The sequence below is a fragment of the Harpia harpyja genome, chromosome 8 (genome assembly GCF_026419915.1).
Source record: "Harpia harpyja isolate bHarHar1 chromosome 8, bHarHar1 primary haplotype, whole genome shotgun sequence".
Classification (NCBI taxonomy): Eukaryota; Metazoa; Chordata; class Aves; order Accipitriformes; family Accipitridae; genus Harpia; species Harpia harpyja.
This window is the reverse complement of record NC_068947.1, coordinates 9001822-9013764: the sequence shown is the minus strand read 5'-3', so window position 1 is coordinate 9013764 and position 11943 is coordinate 9001822.

Sequence of the window (11943 nt, the reverse complement as noted above, 5' to 3'; positions counted from 1 at the left end):
GTGTGCCACGCTTGTGTGCAATTTATTCCTCACTGCATATTTACAAGAGCCATTATTTTTGATAGCTGAACAGTATAGCTTTTCATACTTTACTTGTCGTCTTTAATTGGAGTAGAGACCATACCTTACTATCTGTTTATACAGTGCTTAGCATTGAGTTGCTCAGAGTCTCAGGGGCAAGTTCAACAGAAATATTAGCAAGAAAGATATCTCTAAACATGCTAACAGGACATAGTTCATATTCCTGTTTTCAGCCTCATTTCCTAGGGACACAAAAGTTACACAAACACACTGTTTATCTGTTAGTGCCCAGCTATAAGCTTTTGAGCTCCACTGGTCAGCATGGAATCAAATTTGGCAGAGGGCAGTGGCAATGGCAGTACTTAGAGCAGAAAGACACCAATTAGTACTCCCACCAAAGAAAAGCTGGAGAGAAGATGTTACCCATGCTGTTTGGCATCTGACAGCTCCCCGGTCCAAATCTACATATTTCTGGTTGAGTCACAGCATGTACTGTCTCTTGCCAAGCTGAAAGGCTGGAAAAACGGTGTGAGGGCATATGTGGGCATAGTAGGAGTCACACAGGACAGGAGGAAGGCACTGTGGAGATGAAAAGATGACCTAGTTTGAGTGTTTAAGGAACATGGAAGAGATCTGAAGCTATAACAGGCAGGAGACTATGGTCTTGGGAAGGATTTGGGGTGCTACAGTGGAGATTCCGTAGTAAGATAAAGTTTTAAGTGTCATAGGGAGGAAGTTTTGGGGTGTGTGACCCAAATTTGCAAGGTTTCATTAGTTCCTCTGCATATAGAGCAAACCACATGCGACTGATGTACCTAGATTGCAGTTTTAAGTGTTGAGAGAATCTTTTTAAAAGGTTTGCTGTTCTGTCTGTAATCTAGTGACTGTTGTTTTATAGAAGTTCTTATGAGGGAGCGAATTGCTCCAGAAAGCTCACAGTAATATTTGTTTATTACCTGCACTATGGGAGTCTGAGCCTCCAATGCAGCAGGCGCCATGCAAATATGCTACTGTTACAGTAAACGCAGAAACACTGGTGGAGGAGGCAGGGAGGCAACTTCTTCCCTTGAGTACTTTATACAAAATAAGGATTTGGTGGTAAAGCAAACAAATTTAAATGATTCCCCCAGGGAAAGACTTGGTTTTGGCCAGGAGAAGCTGGCTTCAGTACCTGCTATATATAAAAACCAGAGTCAACCAAAACATTCCTCTGGGCTTGCTTCTGCCAACTCCTAAGGTATCCAGAGGAAATTCAATGTGAACTGAAAAGCAGGTTACTACAGAGGTTGTTCACTTGCAAGAATAGCCTGAAATCCTGTTTTGAAGCTGAACGCCAAAATGCCTTGGCAGTTCAGTCATTGACTGGCTTTCCTACTCAGCCAATGTATGTGACTGCTGCTCTGCTGCCTATTTTTAACAGGATGCAACTATTTATCATGTTTCTGGCTGAGATTTTTATAGTTGAGGCTCCTGCCATCCATCAGCTCCAGTGGATTTATGTGGAATAAGGGTTTCTCTCAGGATCGTTTTGAGCTCTCCAGACTAACAAACTGGCATATGACTTTGCCATCAGATCTGGGGAGAACTCGAATATTGCAGTGGTGTCCAAAGCCTCCATCTGGTCCAGCCACTGGTGCGTGTCACGCAGCTCTTCTCTTGCTCCTAACGGCAGTGGCATCCGACAGGCAGTGTGCCGCGCCGATGGGAGCGTCTTACCTGCTGTCTCTGCTCACGCAGCATTACAGTTTCGCCAGTGTGTAGGGCCAGGAGCAGCCCAAGGTTTCCTTTGTGTCTCCAACTCTTTGATGTTGCATCTATAGCATTTTATTTTAAATTTTAAAAAGATTTGAGTCAGAGGCAAGTGAAACAGAAACATCCTAGTTGCTGTTTCTAATGTAAGACAGTATCAGGGGACGTGGTGAAATCTAGCTCCCCTGTTTCCTGTGCCTCACTGAGAGCTTCCCATTGACATCAGTGGGGCTAGGGTTTTCATCCCCTCTGCTTTTAAAGCTTTGCTGACATGGATTTAACAAGCTTTGGGGTCCAGGGGATGGGGTATTCTGTTGCCTATTTTGCTCTAATTTCTTTTCAACAGATATAATATTGCTGCTGTTAGAAATGTAGGGAAGAAGAAAAACCAAATAATTTTGTCTCTGTCATGACAGACTAAAATAAATCTTTTAGCAAGCATGAACAGTAGAACCTTATCTCTTATGCATTATAAGGCCAGAGTCTGATACCTTGACACCTGTTCTTTAGTCTGCAAAATAACCTGCCCTGCTCATGGTGTAAAGTATACAGAGCACATGTGAAAATATGAAAATCTGGTTTGTATCTACCAGCAAGAATCAAAATGTATATTTATTTTTAGTAGTGCTTCCCCCCCCTGCAAAATGGCGTGATGATGGAAAAGACCATAAATTTCTCAGCTGCTTTAAAAAGTCAAGTATAAAACGTTTTTATTTTACTTCATTACACTTGCAGACTCTCACCACAACACTCCAAATACAACAGAAACCGCTGCTGACAAGCCCTCCTTTGGTGTTACACACTATAGAAAACTCATCCCTGGCCCAGTCCTGCTCTCTCCACATCATTTTCATGTATGGATATTAATTTATGTGTTCAGTAGAATACAAACGCTCCCCTGTCTCTATAAGTTATAGAAGCAATCATCCAAGGAAGCATCAGAAACTCCTAAAGTCAATTCTGGTGTCATAATTTCATACTCTAACCTGAGATGCCAAATCATGGGCCTTTATAGATGAGAAGCGGGTGTGTGAAAGCACTCCCTTTTCAGAATTGCAGACTTTATTTCTCTATAAAACATATTTATGCTGGGAAATAATAAGTGGCTAACATGGCAGTGCAAAGGGGGATCTGTGTCCCTGGGGGCAGCTTTGGGAGCTTGCTCCGGTTCTGGGGAAAGGGAGCACCCGGAGTGCTCTCGGGCAGGGGCTGCTCTTTCTTGCTCTGCATCCTGTGCACGTAGCACAGCGAGACTCCCAGGATCAGCCACCGTCTCTGATACAGATGCATTAATAAATAAACAACAGCAACAGCAGTAATAACGTTGAGTAACCCTCTTAGCCTACCCCATAATGTTATGAGCAAGCTCAGGAGGGAGGGTTCATCTGTGCCTTCTCAGTCACATAAATCAGCCAGCCTGGCAGAAGGTTTCTGATGCATGCAAAACCCCCATTCATTAAGTGCTTTGGGTTCCTGATTTTGCAGCAGTTGTCCCTTGGCTAAACTTGACCATTTCTTGGGCTGCTTCATCCTCTCTTCTCAGCTAATTTTACACCGCACACTTTGGCACCTTGACTTATGATACCTTTCAGCATTTTCCTCCCCAAGGTAACACAAAAATCCTCTAGAAAGGAAGTCATAGAGCAGTAAATACTACCTGGGATAACATTTCAGTAAGAAGAGCTCTTTTATGGACGACCTAAAACTATGTCTAATGCAACCATGGGCAACCCTTTCCCGTATTTGATTTGTGCAGCTGGGAATGCAATTTTTTGTAGTGGGGAAAAGGAAATGTCTTCTGGGATTTTTTGTGTTTCATTCCTTTCCTTTTTCTTCCACACTGAGCTCCTGAAGACGATCATCTCATTGTGCTTTGTCTTCAGATATTTCTGGAGCTACTCCAGCCACTGGCCACAACTGGTGTCTCCTGAGAGTCGCCAGTGACTCATCTTGCTCCTGGTGTAGATCACACCTTACTGAAGGCACATCTGAATCCTGCCAGTCGAGGGTGCTTGTGACTGACTTGGATTCCCAAACTCAGACCATGATCCTTTTAAAACTATGTCCTGGCTGGAAACCATGCAGCACCTTCAGTCCCAGCATCCACAGCATTTGCTATTACAGGACTTGCTATAATGCTCATGAGAACCAAGTCATTTTGGATGATAAAATATTACCCCACTTACAGAACCTGGTTTAATTACACAGTGTGTGTGTAGTAAGCAGGGGATGGGACACAGAAGCAGAATCTTTTGTGTAAGGCAAATTCCCAAGCAACCAGCTAATAGGAGAACATTGAGGATGTTAAGTAGATTAGACACATCAATAGAATCTACATAAGTGATGCCAAATTTAGTAACAGCAAAGGGAAAAACAGTTTTATTTTAAGCCAGACTCTGCTAAGCAGTGGCACCAGGTCTATTCAGGGTTATGTACTGTGTTTCTTTGTAGCACACAAAACATTAAGTGCAGAGGAAGAGTTAACTAAAGTAAATGGGGTTGAAATTTCTGCAAAAAGAATGATGTACTGTACCTATGCATTTTATAGCACTAGGTAAGTAGTTTAATGTCTCAGCCAATATCAAACACTTCATTTGCAAATCTTAGTGTGCTGGGCTCCCTAGTGATTTGTGTAATAAAATGGGATGGTTAAAGGGCATGTCCTTGCATTAACTATTCCTTCTAAATTTGAAGGGCCCAGCCATTATGTAAATATTTACTATAATTAACTGCTGGAGTTCACTTGTTGTCCTAGTTTGCAAGAGTTGTCTGAAGTTACTGTTATCCATAGACAGGGAGACGCTATCTGTAAATAGTCACTTTTACCATGACTGAGTGTGGTGGAATGGGAGGTTTGTCTTGTCCTGCTCATCACATCTGACCAGTATAGTCATAATCACCCTGTTTTTAGTATTCTCTTGCAGTCAGTTCCTCACCATCTGTAGGCAGTTTAATTGAGTTGTGGATTATCCATAACAAGGGTACGAAGCTGGAACTGCCCTTGTGCATAACAGCCTGAGCTGGACTCTGGCACAGCGCTGCAAGGGTGCAGCTATCTGCTTCCAGACCAAAATGGGCCTGGACCTTGTGTGTTCCAGAGTGCTGAGTCTGCACTACTAATCTCTGCAAACCCGAGACGGCTTCACAGGCAGGGCCATTGGGGTGTCTCTGCACTATGTTCCCCAAAACACAAGTTGGGGCTGGAGGATAGAGGCACCTGAGGGCACTGCATAAAGCCAGCTCAAGCCCAGCTAGGTTTTATAGCTCCATCTCAGTACAGGCACTGCTGCATCCAGGTTGCTTTCTGAAGACCCACTTGGGTATCTCTGCATCATGCTCTGCAGAGCTCTGCAGCACTTCACCTAGCTGAGCGGCTGTGCTATGTTGAGCCACAGTGCCAGCAAAGGCCGGCGCTGGGTTGATGCGACGGCCTGGAGCCTAGAGTGCAGCTCGGAGACACCTGGGACCTCGTGCTACCCTAGGTCTGGCAGAAGTAGCCCCAAGCCAGAGCTAATGAGCTCTGCTGGATCTGACCGATTCTTTGTGGACCGTCTCAGCTGTCTTCACGTCGTGCTGACTAACATAACTTGGAGGATTCTCATTACTTATGTTTCTTCATTGCCTGGAGTGCTCCAGCCCCTCTGACTACACTGCTCTGTAAAAAAAAGAAAGAAATCAATCTTGAGCTTACAGGTGGAAACAGGAGAGGCAGGAAAGGCCAAGGAGTAGCAGATGTAGCACGGGGTGCCACGCTTATCTTTGCGCTGCGTGCCAAAACATTCTGGCTGTGCTTTTTATTCCCCCATTCTCCCTTAAAATCTCGTTTGACGCGTTTGGCTGCTACGCTGTGCTGGTATGTATGTGTGGGCTTCTGGAGCTGTCTCTGAATCTATGCCCGGGAGGAGGAAGGAGTCTTTAAAAATTAATACTGCGAGGCAGCTTTAGTGGCAATGTTGGCAGAGCAAGCAGAACTGCTAGCAGGGAGAGCCTGGGATCTGCAGGGGGGGAACAGGACCTGTGGCTCTGTGCCAGCAGAGGTGCTGCACTCCCGCTCCTGCGAGAGGGAAACTGCCTGCTAGCGACATTGGTGTTTGACCCTTCTGTGAAGCTGTAAGGACGAAGGCTCTGAAAATAACCACTAAAATGCCCCTTGCCTGCCCCCTGTGATAGAGGCCCTCTCTCTGTCTCCCTTCATCTGCTAAGAGATCAGACATTCAATATAATTTCCTAGCGTGCTTTGCTTTGCACTCAGCGTGTGCCACACTGCCCAGGAACACAGACTGGGGTGGACTAGATGGTCTTTTTCCTAACGTAGCATCGTCTGGCTTTAGTAGTCTAAAGGATTTAAATCTTGTCCCTCTCTTTACCTTGTGTTCAAACCTTTCCTCTGTGCCAGGACACCAAGCCTAGGGCAGTGATTTGGTCCTGCAGATTCAGCTGCAGCGGTGGGTGACGTCCATGCTATGCTAACTCGCTCTTGCTTTGGCCAGCGCTGTTTATTTTTTGCCAGCTGCAGGTGCCCTTTGGCTTAGTGGATGGGGTCAGCGCTGAAGAGCAGAGCTGGCTGGGAAGGCAGGAACATAACCACCTTTTTTTCCTTTTCCTTTTTTTTTTTAATCTCAGGCTTTATTAAAGCTCTAGCATTTAATCTCAAATACATCTAGAACACCTTTAGCAGTCCTGGCATGAAGCTAAAGTACAGGGACATTGAATCGTCTGTCTAAAGGATTCTGGCTGGTGTGACCCCTGCATGTCTGATGACTAGGCTGCGGAGGGAGCTGCGGTTTTATGACATTAAATATTAACAGCTGGATATTAATAATGAAGGCTGACAGCTCCTTTCCCAGTTCCTGAGGTTGTTTCTCCCCCAGCTGCAAGTCCAGCAGGATTTGTGTTTTTTCACTGCCTGAGCATTATGGTCAGGGCCCCCTGATCTCAAAGGGTCATGGAAGGTAAGAAAAATAACATGGAGGTGTCACTGCTGTGAATAGGAGTCGTCACCGCCTGCCTGGGCCCTGCACTGCACAGGCTCTGGCTGCCTCTGGTTAGCCTTGTCACAGCATGCTGATTGGAAAGCAATTTACCGTTAAAGGCAGAGAAAATGTAGGAGGCTAATAATAAAACGGGGGAAAAAAAAAGTGGCATTGGGAGACCCAACAGCAGATCTTCCTGCATTGCTTGAAGCCAGAGGAGAATAAGCTATTCCAACACGTTTGTGTTTTATTGCTGTTTGGCCTGTGCAAATAATGCAGTTAAAATTTTCATACTGCACCCTCCAAAATTACATTTTTCTCTCTTCCTTGCTTCTTTCCCTTTCTTGTCATCAGCTGTAGCTTCCCTCCAGCCTAGGACAGCTGAAATGCTGCTTCAGTCTGTAGCTATATCAGTCTTGTTCCTAAGATAATTTACAGGAGACGCTAATGCACAAGGCAGACTATTCCCTCCCACCAGCAGCATCACCACAGCTGAATAAGTCATGTCTGTAGCTCAGATCAGGTGGCTGGAGGACAGAGGAACACAAGTCCTTTCTTGAACTCGTGACCCTCAAGCCCTGCCTTGCAATGTGCTAAATGTTGCTGAAAAGTCATCTCAGAGGAATTTGCACAGGGCTTTATTTGAATAAAGAAATACAGCACAGAGCACACAATAGTAGCTAATAAATCACAGGTTGGTTTTATTTCACTAGTGCAACTCTGCCTTATTTTTTTCCGTATTGGACTTTCCTCCAAATTACATTTTCCCAGTTGTGCACTTTTGTTCTTTTTACTATGTGACAAATGGAGGTGCTGTTTATTATTTATTCTTTGGCTTTAATGTTGTGCGAGCTAGATCAATTCAGTTTTTGATAAATAAGTCTGCTTTTTGCAGAAATTACCTAGTTGGATCAGTACTCTTTTCTTCTTTCTCTGCAAAGGCTGACCTCTAACCTTGTCTACTCTACAGAGAAACTCCATTTATCCAGACCACTTTTAAACTCTGTCTTGGTCAAATCTAGACCATGTCCTCTAAGCTGACCCCTGTATCAAATCACAGTCTAGTACCCTTTTATGGAAATAGTTTCTAATGTTCCCCATGCCTGTAGTTAAACAGAGTGAGCCGATGCTTTGGATTGACAGCACATAACTTGGAGTAGAACTCGGTTTTATTCTGTGTAAAAGCAACTTACAGCAGATGGCTAAAAAGACACGCAGGGAGAGCAGGACAGAAGGTTTGGGCTGTGTGAGGTATATCTGGGCCATGACGTGAGATGCTGGGCATGAAGAGAGACCTTAGAAAAAGGTAAGGATGCTTTCAGCTTCTTAACTCTTGTTTTTAACCCTCTTCTGTGTGCTAAGGTCTGCCTTCAGTTCAATGTTTTCTCACATCTGAACACCATTGTGTTTGTTGTGCTATTTGGCACCACATTAGACATGGTTTTTGGCACAGAATCTGTGAGGAAAAGGCATTTTGGAAGTTTATGCGTTGTCTGTATTTGAGTTGCTGTGCTTATAGTACTGCGAAGTCCAACTAGTGTAAAATCAGAAGTCCAGCTGCCCCCCTTGGTCATGAGGTAAAAAATCTCAGTGAGGAAGAGGGTATCTGTCTATTTTTTGAAACTTTGAGGTTCACAAAGTCAGGAAGCTGTATGAGGGAGACAAAAAGCAGACACAAAGAAGTATATGTGGAAAAGAGACCGAGGTGAAATTCTCGTGTAACCCGAATCTCGGAACGCAGGCTTTAAAGAGTATTGGGTATCACAAGGTCTTTGGTAAAATGATGAGACTTGGCAACACAGGGGTTAAAATTGATCCCAATTTGCTCTTGCGTGCACTTAAAGCTAAAATGTGTTCAGCTGTAGTGATTTTTTGGTGGTGACCATGTTCAAACACAATTACATGCTGTAGTAAGACTAATCCTATGGACTTTTTTATTCTGTCTTTTCCATCCATGTATCTGTACCCTGTTTGGAAGAGGTACCGGCTGTAATGAAATAAGTACTGGCCTCACCAGCTCTCACTACGGCTTCGGCAGTAGTAGGAAGAGTGGCAGCTGGAAGGAGAAAAAGATCATCTGTGACACATGCAATTTTCTGTCAGACTAGGGAGGGCTCCTGATGCAAAAAGTAGCCCAGGGAGTGGCAGGGGGATGCTGACGTGTGACCCTCTTCTGCAGATCTGTTGGGATGTGAAAGCATGCCCAGGTGCTCAATGGACAGAGCAGGTGGTGGGTAATGCCAGAGAAGTACTGGACACATCTCCTTTTCTTCTGTTAATGGACCAGGTGGTCTGGGAGTCTCAGGTGGGGAAGGGTCTAACACAGCAGGGTCAAACATATTCTGGGGAGAAGGCCAAGGCTGTGGCCTGGAAGGGACAAGTACACTGGGGAGGAACAGCTTTTGCAGTTCTGACTGCAGATTTTACCTCTCTGCATAGCTTGAGGGACTCTTTCCCCACCCACCTCTTTCCTTAAACAGCAAGAGGCTGCTTTCCTCGCTGGCAGGAGCAGTCTAGAGCCTGTTCCCTGGAGGTGGAAGTGGCAGAAGAAGCAGGATGGGGAGCGTGGGTGGGGATGATACCCAGCCCTGGTGAGACTTTTGTTGGAGAGCTTGGCCACAGTACTAGAAACTCTAGGGGGGAGGGGATGATAGGGTCTTAGGAGGCTACATGGCAGTCCCTGGGGAAGGACAGGAGGAAGGGGACAAGCACCATGATCCTTCCCACCCTAGGACAGCAGCCTCTCCCCTATGGGAGAACCCCTGAGACTGCTCTGCTCTTGGTCAAGAAAAGTTTCAGGGAGGACAGGTGCTGGAGCAAAAGCAGTTTTTAAATTAGGTCAAGACAGAATGTTTCTGTAAGGGAAGTGCCCTGGGTCAAATCAGTGTGAAGCCAGGGAAGCCCACAGGCCTGCAAACCAGAGGGTGACAGAAGTTTCTTGCAACCCTGTATCTCTGAAAGCTGCCTCTGCTCTGCTTCAAGATGAGCAATGGCAGCTTCAGGGAGCGGGTTAGAGGCAGGATCGGTCGGCAGGGAAGGCATGATCTCCTTCCTTACAGTCCTGAGGTGCTTCACTCTCCTGTGGGTGTAAGTGCCTTGATGCCCAGGGGTGAAAAAGTTCAGGCACCGTATTATAAAGGTGAGGGGATATAGGGTTCGTGCATCAGGAGATGGCTGTGCTGGATTTCTGCTAGGCGAGCTGTTCCACTGGCTGGAGGTTAGGGATGAGAGGCAAGGGGAAGCTAGACGTGTTTAATTGCCTGTAACTAATCAGGCATGTACACTCATCCTTCCCCTCCTTGTTCTTCTGAAAAAGTACCTTCTCAGACTCTCTCCCTATTCCTGCGGAGCCAGCGATGAGACAGCTTATACAGACACGGATACTGTGAAGCACAGAGCATCTCCGGCCTCGTGCTCAGTCCCTGCTGTCAGGCTGGAGCACTAGGACTGACACCATCAGGATGGTCATCATTTCTGTGCCCTCTCAGCAAAAGGGGCTATTAAAAAATGAATAGCAGCTGTGACAAACCCCAGGAATCACTAGAAGAAGAACTTAGATCTATTTATCATAAAATCACGTAGTATTGCTGGGGCGTAGTTCTTTGCTGAGACCCTGAGGCAGGAAAAGGATGTAGGATGAAGGGATGTTTGTTCATATCAGGAGCTTAAAATGATGTGCAGTGGGTTCCTTCATATTTAATATTGGTTTTGAGCATCTTGGTACCTGGATTTTCAGTGGAAATAATTAACTATGACAAATCACAAATTTCAAATCAAGTTGGACAGAGGTAATTTTGGATAAAATGAGAGCTGTTCTTCACAGGGAAAATGTTGAAGGCACAATTCCCAGTCCTTGTAGTGACAGTGAGCAAAAGGCAATTAAAAAAAGTTCTGGGGGAAAGCTCGTGGCACCCCTTCACATACTTAGCTGCTCCTTTTAAAAAATTGCAGTTTCTCAGTGGAAGAGGTGCCTCCTCAGCAGGCATAACTTCCTCAGCAACCTGCCACAACTTCTGCTGCTCGGGAGCTCATAGTGGGAGAGGGAAATTGCCTGGAATGAAGCAGTGGGCAAATGTCTGTGCATCCTCTCCAGCCTTTGAGCTGGCTGCTCTTCTGAGTCACTGTGCTGGGGAGGTTGAACCCCTGAGTTTAAAGCAGTGATCACGATCCCCCGATTTAGGGTGAGACTCTGGCTTAGAGTGAGACACGAAAAGCAAACATACAGCGCTGCCCTAGGGAGTCCGGTTGGTTGGCAGCATTAGCAGTTATGTGGCTATATTAGCATTTTAATCAAATAACTAGATATCCTAGAATTATATGTTTGAATCTCTGTAGGCTAAACATAGCTTCAGAGGCAAATAATTTCCATGTAATTTTAGGGTGGAGAATGTCCTTTGGGTAACAGCTGCCTGCTCTGCATGGGCATTAAAAATTCTGTGGCACTTTATTGAAAGCAGAGGTTTGTCTCAGAGGCCTTGCTTAGAACATCCCTCAGTGTGCTGGCTGTCTGCCCGGCTGCAGTCCTGACACACAGGAGGGCATGCAGTTCAGGGGGAGATACTGCAGCTCCTGTTCACTATATTGTTTGTAGAGTGTCATGGGACTCTTGATATAAATGTGGACAGCTTGCCCAGGTCAGAGCAAGGATGACCTTGCCTGCATTGGTCCGAGCATATTTGCTCATGTGGTACATTGGGTGCCCAAGCCCTGGGAAGAGTAAGATCTTTGAGGACAGGAAAACAAACTGCCCAGTCACAGGCTGGCCCAAATCCTGCCTCATCAGCAATGTCCGATGGCTGGCTGTATTGACCTGGGGCAGTCCACTGGTTCCTGTGGTGGACACACATCTACAGGCCCAGGTTCAGTAAGGAAAGTTCTCAGGAGGGCATCCAGGCTGTGTTAGAACTGACCTTACATATTTTTTTCCCGTTTTTTCATAACGTCAGAGATATAAAAAGTTCTAATGATAAACCATCTGGAATAGGTTTCTTTTCAAAAGACAAGAATGAAATAGATGTGAGTTGGCAGGAGCTTTCAGAGAGATTTCCCCCACCCCCCTCTGTTTATATATTATGCAGAGAACTCTACAGGAAAATGGGATACATGAAGTTGAGCATTTCATGACAAGTTGTCACATTCTGTGCATAAATTTCTGTAAAGTGTTAGGCACCAGTGGTGGGAGGAGATATTAGGTCACTCA